Source organism: Nyctereutes procyonoides, unplaced genomic scaffold (assembly GCF_905146905.1).
Source record: "Nyctereutes procyonoides isolate TBG_1078 unplaced genomic scaffold, NYPRO_anot_genome, whole genome shotgun sequence".
Classification (NCBI taxonomy): domain Eukaryota; kingdom Metazoa; phylum Chordata; class Mammalia; order Carnivora; family Canidae; genus Nyctereutes; species Nyctereutes procyonoides.
In genome coordinates this window covers 8,620,894-8,634,118 of record NW_026575021.1, presented here as the reverse complement: position 1 = coordinate 8,634,118, position 13,225 = coordinate 8,620,894, and the positions used below count along the sequence as shown (strand labels likewise).

Here is a 13,225-nt window from a genome sequence, read left to right as displayed (position 1 = left end):
TGGTGGGTTCTAGCTCTAACCCCAATGCTTTTTTCTTTCCTTTTCTTGGTTTACAAAGAGAAATTTGAATTCCCTGGCACTTGTCCATTGAGTACACCAGATTCTTAACATAATATTAATGTAAACAGTCATGTATATATTTTCCAACTTTGCTTCAGACTAAATAAAAACTACACGAATAGACACAGATTATGAGATAATTGGCCAAAAAAAAAAAAAAAGCGGTTTGGGCTCTAAAGAAAGAACTAGGTTGCCTTTAAAAATTATGATTGATATTATTTGAGGTTTCTTATTTCTAGTTTACATTTCATCAACGTGTATGATGTATCATGTTTTTAAGACATATGTGTGCCTTGCTAAACAGATAAGAAATTATCCAAAATCATTGTGGCTTAAAAGGTAAACTCTTGTTTTCTTCCAAAAGTAAGTGAGAAGGCCCATCAGCTTTGAGCTCGTTCATGTCACGTAGCTTCCCAACCCTCAGCAATTCTGGTCCTGGTTGAGGCAGGGAGACAATCTGGCTTTTTTTTTTTTTTTTTAGTTTGGAGAAAGAGAAGGGAAGTGAATTCCATCCTTGGGTGTGTGTCTGGAGCAGGGGGTTGAATACGCTTCCTTGGTAGAACCCAATTCTATTGTAGCTTTGGAATGATCTTCTCTGTGTCTCCTGTGATTTGGGGCTGCAATAGAAGCCCAAGGTGACTTTTAGAGATATGTGTAGTTTGCCAATGTCATGGTGAGAAGTGACAGGAGAAATAAAAGTCTTCATCTATGTCCCTCATCTCTGCTCCCTTTCCTGCTAACTTTATGATCACACCTAAAATGTGTACAGAGGATTTTTTTTTTTTAAACTAACTTTCAAATTCTAAACTTCAGCAGCTGACAGCAAAGACACATTCCAGAGCAAATGTGAACCAGCGCTGTGACCGAAAGGGTCATTAGAGGTCCTATGGTTTACTGTCATCTGAACTAAAAATCCAGTAGTCTTAAGAATAGCCGTTGGGATTCAACCTGTTTGGAAGTGGGAATATTTCTGCATGGCATAACCTATTAGAACAATGGGGTCCCTGGTGGACTAGTGTCCTGCTAATTCTCCTTTAAATGCACGCTGGCTTTATAGAAAATGGTTCCTGGAGATAAACCATCTAGTGCACTGGAAAGATGAGTAAACATACCATTTGGCAGGCTGCACTGACGTTTCCACAGTTTCCTCCTACTGAAAGGACAAAGACTTGACTCCATAGCTTCTCTTGAATTGCTACATGAGTCACAGTTTTACAACAACAGTAATGGGACCTCACATTATTAAAAAGAATTCATCCTCATAGTCAAGTTGGCAGTGTGTCCCGCACTGGGACTTTGACCTTGACAAAGATGAAATGTTGAGCCCATTGAGCTCTTTGTGTTGAAAGGGAACTTGAGAGAAGGTTCCTAAATGAAACAGCCCTTTACTACCTTCTAAAATAGATCATCCTGCTTTGGAGAGCTCTAACTACTAGAAGGGACAGTCTGTATATAGTATAAAAATTTGCCTCTCTAGAACTCATCCCTCCCCACTCCTACCCCCACCCCCAGGCATGGGTGCCAGTATCATCCTAGGAGCTATTTAGAATATGTCACATTCAAAAAAAATATATGTCGAATTCCTTAAGTCCTTTAATTGTTGGAAGATGCCGCATTTCCCCCCACCCCCCAGGTCCAGCAGCCTTATGCTATCTGGCATTCCTTTCAGTTTCCATATACTCTGTGATGCTGACCATTCTCCTCTGCAAACTCCCCAATTATTTAGTGTCCCTCCTACAACATATGTGTAGAATGAACCCCCAAACTCTAGGACAGAGTGAAATGGAGTAACTGCACGCATGCCTAAGGCAGTGGCAGGCCACTGATGTCATTGCAATCCTGGCCTGCTCCAAGCCAGATACTGCCCTGAAGCCTGGGGAAAGCTACTAGCAATTCCTGAGCACAGAGGGGAAGAAAAAAGATAAAGGGTAATAATGTAGAAAAGTAATGGCTAGGGACACAGTTTAGAAAATGCAAAGATATTTAGTGGCATTAGATGGATTTATATAAACAGAAATTCCTCAGTGGCTAAAGAGTTGAGTATTAGAATCCTCAGCGTATAACGCAATCCCAAGAATGAGTGGTATTTGGGGCTTTGGACTCTCCCATTCATCTGTAAGCATTCCTATATTCTGATAAACCTTGCTGTTCTAAAATGTACTGACAAACTGAACAAGGGAAAAAGAGAAACGGAAACCATTTCAACAAATGGCAAATCAGAGAACATTTTTTCTTTCATCCAGAGCACAACATCTATTAACACTCACTGGCATTACTAATCAATGAAAAAGTTAAAGAAGTGACAAGCCAAGGGCAGCTGGCGGAAGAACAATGAGATGAGGTGAAAGTCCCGGAGCTCTGCATGCTCGAAGGAAGGAAGGAAGGAAGGAAGGAAGGAAGGAAGGAAGGAGAAAAGAAAGAAAGGAAGGAAGAGAAAGAAAGAAAAAAAAGAAAGAAAGAAAGAAAGAAAGAAAGAAAGAAAGAAAGAAAGAAAGAAAGAAAAAGGTGCATAAGTGCTGGAAAAGGAAAGTGTCTGAGGAGGTGTCCTAGTCATCTGGGACGACTAGGTGAGCAGCTCACCAAAGGACTCATAAGCCAGAGTAAGAATTTGCTTCACATGAGAGGACGGAAATATAATCTAATGCCAGACCTCAAAATGCTCATGAGATAATTGAATCCTGCAAGAGCTCTGTTTTGAGAGCACATCAGTTCAGTGACAAACATTCTCTCCAGCAGGGACTCCGTGACTATGTAAACAGTGTGGGGCCCTGTCCTACTGTAGCTGTGTTGCCTCATAAATTCTGCTGACCTATGTAATGTTGTTCAAAATCTCCTAATCCCTTCCACCACCCCCAGTGTTTTACATAAACACGTAAAGCCTAAGAACCTCTATGCTAGATCATTTCTGAGGGAACTTTCAGTTTCAGGTTTTTTGAGGTTGAGGTTCTTTGTCATTGATGATGCTTTGAAATTTGGATGAAGCTACTAGGGCGGAAGGGTTATAGAATTGAGTTCAAACTGGTCATCAAGGCCACACCGCAGTGCAGAGATCCCAGTCACTCAGGTACACTGTCCTGGACCGTGAAGACCAGACATAAACTCGTGGGGGAACCGAATTGAATAGTGCTGGTAAATTCTTTACATTGGTGACCTCATTTCTCTTTCCAAAATAATTACTCACTGCTTTGTTTGTCTTACCACTGCCCTGGCCCGGTGGAACTCCTAAATTAGATTTTTGTGGGGGGCGGGGAGTGATCCTCAAAGTTAGGGCAACCTCTTTCTCTATTAAATGAAGTAAACTTGTAATTACATTTTAAATTATAGATAAATTGTGTGAAAATTGGAGGTATCAATTATGTGCCATCAATTTTTATAAATATCAACTGTGACCTAAGGGACATAGGAAGATGGACAAATGCTCTGTGGTCTATTCCTTAGCTTACAGGCACATCAGTAATAGGGAGGAATTCAGTGCTTTTGTGGCCTGAACAAAAACCGTCACACATGGGATGAAAATTATGTTTTAGCCAAAAGGGTTTGAAGAGGGGGCTTTGGAGGCAGGGGTGCCATATACATTGCAGAGGAAAAGGAGAGGGAACAGAAAGAAGGCAGGTGCTTACAGACAAAGGTAAGGGTTAGCTTTGATCCTTCTTAATATCTAAATCAGTGATTTCCAAGAGGGAGCAAGCAATTCATTAATTGGATCTGTGAATGTTGCCTACACTAGAAAGGACAGAAAAAATATACATAGAAATGGTCTTTAACGAGGTTGAAATATCTTCAGGAAATTAAAGGGGAATTGAACGTAAAGGAGACAATGCCTGGAGTCCAACAACTGAGAACATAGGCTGTAAAGTGGGAAGAACAAGGGAGGCACTTAAGTGAAAAGAATCCCAAATGGCTAGCAGATCTGCTAGAAGTTTTAGTAGCCCAGGGAAGATCTTCTACAAGCTAGCTGGAGAGGAGCTTTGCCTCCCTTGACCAAAGATTTACTGCCTTTCCCCTAGGTGTCATACTTGGATTTGTTCGTAAGGACTCTGTCCCAGAAAAAAAATGTCCTTCCATCTCTTGGGCTATCAACATGGTGAAATGGTGTTGACCCCCTGCCAACAACAAAAATGAAGGCAGAGTATTTTGCATTAACTAATGGCTCTGATCATGCAAATAATTTCCATAGGATCCTGGGAAGAGCTAGTGCCAGAGGAGAAGCATGAAAAAGCAGACTTTTCTGCCCAGGGCTGAAAAAAATATGCAGGAAATGATTTTTTTAAACAGAGAACAAAGTGTTATAGAGTGAAAGACAAGGTGAAGGAAGATATTTGAATTCTCGGCATTGTTTCTGCTGTGTTTCAATTCTATATATGTTCACTGATCACCTATTTACTGCATGCTTGGTCTTTGTCTTAAATTCTGTGGGAGCTCCCATAGGGAATTAAATTTTATCTTCTGTGAGTTTAAGTCTAATTAGAGAAAATGGAGCTTACATATAGGAAAAAAAAATAAAGCACTGCAAAAAAATACACAACGAATATGGCAAGGAGTATGATCGACCTACCCCTACCCCATCCAAATAGGAGCCAGGGACAAGTTTTGGAGGAAAAGAGTTAAGAGAACAGTATCATGTGACCCAAAATGGTCAGAAAAGCTCATGGAATAGTTGGGTCTCAGGGTAGATCATCAAAGATCAATGGTATCTGGACACGTGGGAAGAAATTAAGGTAGGGTAAGAACCTGAGCAAATCCCCCAAAGAAGAGAAATACACATACTAGTATTTGGTCACATGATGATCTATATTTGAGATTTTAAAATTATTTATTAAGAAATCAGAGGATTTTGAGTTGGGTAAGAATGTTAGATTCTCCCCAAGTGTAGGAATCCTCTTTACCACAGAATGGTAATGGCCTATCAGCTTCCACTTGACACACCTGCAATGATGGGGAGGGAGGGAGCTCATCAGTTTTCCAACAGCTAAATGCTTTCCTTTGGTTATTTTGTCCTTTCAGTGTCATGTAGATCACATTCACTCCCTCAAAACATGGCGGCTCCCCCAAATTAAAGAGAAAATTGGTGGTTTCGTTCTTGTCTTTCTTTTTGTCTCTGGTTCTTCTAGCTGTCTTCCTCAGTAGTCAAGGTGGTAATAAAACATCCACCCAGGATGCTCTCTGGTTTGTTAAGATCCCTTTGCAAACATGGCACCTGGAAGTGGACCCTTATCTCGTTGTGGTTTGATGGTTCAGTGGAGTGGTTGCTTCCCTAACCAAGATACTACTGGTCTTTTCAAACAATATAAGATGGCCTTTACTAATTGGCTTTTGTAGACACATCACGCTATTGACTGAAAAAACTTAATAGGTTTTTAGATCATAAAACACTCTTGTGTTTTGAACATAGAAATAAATAATGGTAGTGGTGAAGGCTGCCAAATCTAATTCTCTTTATCTTTTTTTGAACATATTTCAACCTCCACGTGGACAAGAAATCACTCTGTAAGTGGTGAGAGAAGCTTGTGTATACGAGTGCCAATAAATTTTGTTGTGGGGTGTAGTGTTTAGAATGTTGACCCCCTCCTCCCAAATATCTTGCCCCATTCTAATCCCCAGAACCTGTAAATGTGACCTTATTAGAAAAAAAGGTCTTTGCAGATGTAATTGAGTTAAGGATCTTGACATGAGACTATCCCGGATTATCTAATTTAACTTAAATCCCCATGACAAGTGTCTTCATAAGACACAGAAGAAGAGAACACACACCCATAGGAGAAGGTAATAGGAAGACCGAAGCAGAGGTTGGAGTTAGGTAGCCACAGGCCTAGGAATGCCTGCAGGTACCAGAAGCTGGAAGAGGCGAGGAAGGATTCTCTCCTGGAATCTTCTGAGGAAGCAAGGTCCTACCAACACCTTGATTTTAAACTTCTAGCCTCCAGAAATGTGACAGGATAAATTTTGTTGTTTTAAGCCACCAGGTTTATGGTGATTTGTCATAGCAGCCTTAGAAAATGAGCACAGAAGGCTATGTATTTCCAGGGGCATTCCCCCGGGAATGGGGTAAACATCCTCAGTGATCCATATGAACACTACATAGCTACATAGCTTAGGGATATGGAAAATATGTTGGGATGGCAGCCACTGAGACTACTCCATTCTTAAGGATGGCAGTTCTGCCCTTGTTTAGCAATGTTGTAATTTTCTCTTAATCCATTGCTAAGTTAGAATACAAATATCTGGGCAGCCTGGGTGGCTCAGCAGATTAGCGCCGCCTTCAGCCCAGGGCGATCCTGGAGACCTGGGATCGAGTCCCACGTCTGGCTCCCTGCATGGAGCCTGCTTCTCCCTCTGCCTGTGTCTCTGCCTCTTTCTCTCTGTGTGTCTCTCATGAATAAATAAATAAAATTAAAAAAAATAGAATACAAAAATCTTTAGTGATGATTGTTAAGTCAAATTTGCTAGGACCCCTGGACAGGAAAGACTACAGATAGACTAGTTGAGCGTGTGTGTTTTGTAGAACACTTAATACACATATAACACTGATACTTAATGAGGAGTTTGAAAACACCAGGTGACTCATATATTAATGTGAGTACTCAGGAGCCTAAGCATGCAGCGTTCTATTCAAAAAAGGCCACGTGACTGACAAAAGCAGTCATAAGCAAGTTATGCAAATCATCTCACAGATAGCCATGACATGTTGACACCTCACCATCATGCATGTGTTCTTGCCATGGACTGTGCCAAGAGGCTATTAAAGATAATTCCTGGAGAGTTTCAACTCTATTGTCGGTGAAGTCTTTTGCGTGCCCATGACAAATGCATCAAATATAAGGAGCAAATAAGAGTCACTGGAAAATAATGGTGGAATTTAAATCCACACATTCCAAGGCACAAATGAGTGATGTAAAAAAAAAAAAAAAAAGAAGGAAGAAGAAAGAAAGAAAACAATGCCCTGGTTAATTGGGACAGAACCTACTGCCATGTTCAGTACACATACTACTGTACCAGTGAATCTATCACATCAAAGAGCATGGCTCCACCAGCAAGGGGAAGAAGCTCTTTTAGAAGGACAGAAGAAGAAGAAGGGCAGGGTTGAAAAGAATAGGAACAAAGAGATTATCATTAAAAACTGTGAATCTCAAACTTGGAAGTCATCTTGTCTACTCCCTGCCTGAACCAGAAATCTCCTCTTCCTCCTCCTTTTTAGAATATAGGAGAAAATAAAACATAATGACTATGACTATTTACTGAAAAGTTCATCAGGTGAAAGATACTGTGCTAAGTACTTTATATGTATTTTCTCATTTAATCATTCTAATACTGCTATGAGACCAATGATAACCTTCATTTCACAGATAAACACATGTGTTGCTAAAGAAACACGAATTCCCTTTGGTATTCACTCATGCATTTAGCAATCCAGACCGGGCACATATAAATATACCAAATATACCCAAGAAGCAATCGCCTTCAGTGACAGGGAACTCAGTACCTCAAAAGGCAACCTACAGGATTTTTGGACAGCCTTGATTCTTAGAAAGTTCTTTCTTACATTGACCTGAGATGCATCTCCCTGCAACTAAGCAATAGGTCACTGTGGTGTCTGTGTTCACTTAGAACAAAATGAGAGAAGACGAAATGGTGAGTGTATGAGGTTTACAGGAGGCAACTGACAGTCTCTGTTTCTGATTTCAGCTAAGTGCAGTTTTAACTTAACAACTTTAACTTAACAACTTAACAACTTGTATGGTTTTCACAGTAACCCTTATTCTTTGGGGATCCAAGGTGGCTAAATCCCATTAACCCGGGAAGAGAGATGTAGTCTTCCGTCCAAATAGTTTTGAAAAGCCCTTGATAGTTTGGAGGTAGTGTCAGAGGACCATAAATGTGCCACCCACATAAAAGTGAGTCTCTGCTATGCCAGCACATAAATAGCAGGAATAGTTATGTGTCACCACCCAGAGGTCCATGAGTCGTGAGGCGATGAGGAGGACACATTTCAGAGCCTCCCTTGTGTGCCTCTCTTGGCGGCATCTTACAGAATGGCCTTTCAAGTAGTCAGAATCCCAGAAGACCCTATTTTCTCCACTCCGAGTGAGGAATTCACATCTTAAAGGGAGACACTGGAAGCCAGGACACTAGGAATCCCTGCTGTAAGAGAATCCAGTTTATGTCACAGAATCCGACTGCCACAGGTCTGTAAAAGACCAGGCATTTCGACTGGCAGCTACCCTAGCCTGGGGCTCCAAGAGAAGCAAGATCATCTTTGTTCACAGCTTTTCTTTCTAACCCTTCGGGAGCCTTTTGGGAAATCTGTTTTTCTCAAAGAGTCTTCGGCCTTCAACTTAACTACTTGCTCCATCGTTATTATGTCCAAACTGCAGCTTGGCCTAAGAAGTCTAACTTCAACCAATGTGATAATTGCTTCCTACACAGGCACGCCTCGGGGACAGTTCGGGCTCAGTTCCAGACCACCACAACAAAGCGAGCATTGCAACAAAGCAAAGATCACAATAAGGCAAATATAATAAAGTGAGTCAAATGAATTTTTTGCAATAAAGCAAATATAATAAAGTGAGTTAAATGAATTTTTTGGTTTCCCAATGTGTATAAAAGTTATGTTTACACTCTACCATAATCTATGAAGTGTGCAAAAGCATTACGTCTAAAAAATTAATGCATATACTTTAATTTAAAATACTTTTTTTTGCTAAAAAAAATGCTAACCATCTTCTGAGATTTCAGGGAGTTGTAATCACTGAGCACAGATCACCATGACAAATACAATGGTAATGAAAAGTTTAAAATATTATGAGAATCACCCAAATGTGACAAAGGGATATGAGGGGAACCCATGCTGTGGGAAAAAATGGCATCGATAGACATCCTGCAGGCAGGCTTGCCACAATCCTTCAATTTGTAAAAAACGCAGTATTTGCAAAATGCCATCAAGCCAAGGATGCCCGTATGTACCAATCTAACAAGAGTTACCACGCATCGAGCACCTACTATATCGAATCCAATGAAACCATTTATATTGAATCTACATGAAACCATTTCAACACTGGGTTTGGGAAATATTCCATTTTCCAGTGATGCCACGTGAGACAAAGAGCACTTTGGGACTTATTTAGCCTGATAATTACATGGTGGGGGTCTTGAACCCAGATCGGTCTCACTCTACCTCCCTTTACAAAAATAATACTGGCAAAAGCTCACGTTGTGCCAGGCAGTCTTCTAAGCACTTTACACATTTCACTCATTTCGTCCTCATAACAAAGGCCTGTTTTACAGCAGAGGTAAAGCGGGGCTAAATCACCTCCACAGGTCACCCTGCTAGTATAAGGGGGAGCTGACTTTTGAACGCAGGCAGTCGGATGCCAGAGGCCAAGCCACTATTCTAAAGCAGTAGCACTGTTCCATGAAGAATGAAACAAGACCCCTATTTCCTAGTGAGGCATTGTCTGCTCCCCTGCCAGCCTTACTCACTCACCTCGGTCTGCAGCCCACCTAGCTCCTGCTGTAGGTCCCAGGCTGGTGCTGTATACCCTTGTAGCATCCCATTTTTGGGGAAAGGTAAGCAAGGAAACTGATGGGCAGCGAGGCTGGAGTCCTTCCCCAGGTTCCCCTAAGCACGCCAGGGTGGAGGTTATGAACCTCTGCCCTCAATCTGCTCATGAATGATGGAAACTTGCCTTAGCTTTTCAGGACAGGAGACTTAGAGATGCCTGGAGCACTTCTGCTGCTCTTATGCAATGACTCAAGGTCATCCAAGGGCGCAGGATACTCCATTAGTGAGGCAATCATATTCAAGAGAGCCACAAGCCCCCTTCCTCAGTGCAGTGCAGCCTCTAAACCAGCCACCACCTCCTCCCCAGCCTCCTCCTCTGGGTGACTTGGCACGACAGCTCACCAGGCTGCGGCAAAGGGTGTTTATCTGCAAGATTAGAGGAAACCAAGCACCCAGTCTGCCCTGGAGAGAGCACAGTTGCAAGCAGAAAGGGCTGCCTGCTAAGTCAGATTACAGCAAACGACCACAGGACTTTTCTCCCCACGGCAGGCCCGTGGAGGATCACGTTTGGTGGGTCTGTCGTGGAATGAGAGCTCTGAGGCAGGAAGGGCAGGAGGCATAGCAGTAGCCAGCCGCTCCTGAGCAGGTCTGGAAGCTGGCACAGACCAATCTGCCCGGCTTGTGTGCATAGTCTAAGCGTTTTCCTGTCTCCCGAACTGTTTTCTTTCTCTGAACGGTTAACAATGGAGTTAATTATGCACAATTAATAACCATAGCAAAGACTATCAGGGTTCCTAATGACGGCAACCACAGAAGATCTTTTATCTTGGTAGGGTCAGACTATCTCTGCCAAGGACTCAGGAAAATCCTTCAAGAATAGACTTTGCCTCTATTTGGCACCCAATAGACACCCTCTCCACATTCCCTCGTTTACTTCTCACGATCAGTGCGTATTATTGGGATTGCCTCCCCTTTTCCTGATGAAGAAACAGAGGGTCTGAGAAGTTGAATCACTTGTTCAAGAATGTAAATGGAAGACATCAGATATTTTCCAATGGGGCCCTACTTATTGCCAAGAGATGAAGTTGAACCAAGAGATGAAGTTACTCTAGGCAGGGAACCACTGTGGGTCTTTCACTCCTTCAGATAAGGCTTGGGTGTAAATTATCCAAGAGACCAACTACATTCTACAGAACCTGACTCCGCATTCCAGCCTCTGTCATTTCTTTCTTCTCTTAGATCTGAGGGCATAGCAGCCACAGCGTTGTTCCTCTTAGTGGCCAACGGACCCTGACCTACAGGGATGAAACGATGTATTCAATCATAACCTCACTGCTGTGCAAAAAGCTAACAGACCACGGGGATCCACAGGGAGGGCAACCTGGGGAGAGGTCTGTGACTTGAATGACACATGTCCCTCCAGAAGATTCAGGATCGAAGAGATCTTTTGCTTTCTTCTGCTGACAAAGCTCTGAATCAAGTGAGAAGACCAGCAAGGGACAACCCAGTAGCCACCATCCAAATCCACCACTCAGGGGAAAAGAACAGACAAAGGTCAGTGAACAGAACAATTCAGGCCTCCAAGGTGTGAGAGAGAGACTGGCCACAAGGCCGGGGCGGATTCCCAGCGGTGGTGAAAAGCAACTGGTCAGAGACCAAACCTTTCTAAGCTTGTTTCAATGTTGACTTCCACAGAGTGGACGCGCACTCTGAATTTCTGGGTGGATGAGTATGAGCAGAACTCCCAACAGGCTGTTCCTCTGCAAAGGTTTTTGTGAACCGAAATCCTCCAAAAAGTAGCTGAAGAAGGAATCCAGAAGGAAATGCCCTCTAGCAGGTTGATTTCTCCCTCCACTTTTTTTTGGGGGGGGGGCGGGGTTTGAGAGGGAAACGACTCATTTTTTTTTTCCCCCAGCAGGAGACTGGATTAATTTTCCCTTCTCTAAGGACAGCGCTTGGGTGTAGAGAGTGGCTCTCGGGCTGTCAAGAACAGAAGTACAGACCGAGTGATCAGGATTAAGAAAACGAAAATGGATCCTAGAGCTAAAATTACTTAACAGCAATAAAAAAGTCAGGTCCTGGCAGAGCCATCTCCTCGGTATACTTGCTATCAAGAGAGAAGAAAGGGGAAGAGTTAAAACAAAAACAAAAACAAAAACAAAAACAAAGCAGACCTGAAGTTCCATCCATTCTTGGAAGCTCGGAGGAGAAAATCTTTCCATTAACCAAAGGTCAGCAGGCAGCCAGTCCAGGTCTGGATGTAAACACTTCTAATCCAGACGCCAAAGTAGCCGACAAAGAACAAAGAAAACAGTAGATTTTGGGTGTTTATTTGGGGAGGAGAAAGGGGGGAGGGCCAGGAGGCCCACAGAAGTTACCTGTCTGGGGGCCGCCGTCTGGGGGGCAGGAGGCGTAAGGTCATCTCAGAGGTTCAGATGGCAATTGCCTCTTGTGAGATGAACGCAGAAAAGTGAGGCCAAACAAGGCAAATGCAGCAAAAATAAGACAACTCTGCATTCATTCGGCACAGGCCTCCCAACCCCCATTAAACGGGCCGAACAGGTCTGAACCTTGGCGTTCGGTTTTTGACAAAGTCTCCACTGCACTCCACTGCAGGGTTAAAAAAAAAAAAAATCAGATCAACTTCCCAGACAAGCAGAGGCCGGTTTAATGATTAAGAGAAACAAAAAGGATTAAATATCTAGCCCGGGAGAATTTTCCTGTGCAAGGAAAATGTCAAAGGCATCCCTCTGCTCTTCCTTCTCATAAAGGGCTTCTCCCCGTGGGACAAACACGCAGCTAAGCCATTCGGCTCTCATTTATTTATTTATTTTCCATCCAAATGGATCCCTCCTGCGGATCCCCCAGGGGCTGGGGGTCTAAATGCCAAAAGAGAAGAGTGGAGGGTTTCAACTCACCTTTCCGGGTGGGGTGCGTGGCTGGGGTTCTCAGGGCAGCGGCAGCCCCGAGGTTCCCAGGCCTTGTGGGTGAGTCCCGTGGCTCCTGGGGCCGCCCGAGCAGTGATCAGGCTCACCCTGGGTGCACAGGTGCCCAAGCAGGAGGAGGGCATTGGCCGCTGGAGAGCAGGAAATATGTGACCTCACAGGGGCCTCACCGATAAAGCATTGCAGGGACCTCAGCTATTGAAAGAGTCAGGAGGTCCCGCCCACCTGTCATTTACCTGAATACCTGCGGGCAGGTAGGTGGCCGGCTGTGTGCGGACAAATGAATCAGTTAGAGCAATTTGCCGGATGGAATTTACTTTCTTTCCTGAGCACAGCACGACGTCCAGCCCCGTGGATGGATCTGAATTGGGAAGCCGGTGGCTTCCACGGCCCCCCCCCCCTCTGGCCCCCTCCCTAGGAGCTACCTGTAAAGGAGTCCAAAGGGAAATTTAAACACCGAGGCAGTGTTCTGGAGGCCGGAAGAAAGAAGGGTGTGAAGGCTGACTGCTTGGAAAAGAGCCCAGAGTTACCCTCCAGTGCCTTTCTGGATGGCATCCGTTTGAGTCCCAAGCGCTCCTCTGTTCCCATATAAAAAATTTGCGGGCGACCCTTCAGATTCATCAAAAAAAAAAAAAATCTAAACACGGTATTTGTTGGCAGTTTCTTTCTTTCTTCTTTTTTTTTTTTTTAAGATTTGTATTTATTTATCCATGAGAGACAC

General features: G+C 43.3%; 1 protein-coding gene across 5 annotated transcripts in view; it reads right to left on the bottom strand.

The window, feature by feature from the left end:
• Positions 1 to 13,225, bottom strand: part of LNX1 (ligand of numb-protein X 1) — a 128,077-nt gene that overhangs the window by 106,338 nt on the left and 8,514 nt on the right. For 2 of the 5 annotated variants that reach the window (XM_055340949.1, XM_055340987.1), the window contains exon 1: positions 12,478 to 12,661. The exons of 2 other annotated variants lie outside the window; for them this stretch is intronic. The gene's annotated coding sequence lies outside the window, so the exon portion shown is untranslated. Of the gene's footprint in view, positions 1 to 9,541; positions 9,593 to 12,477; positions 12,662 to 13,225 lie in introns of those variants that run through there. One more of the 5 variants, XM_055340977.1, reaches the window with a different exon arrangement.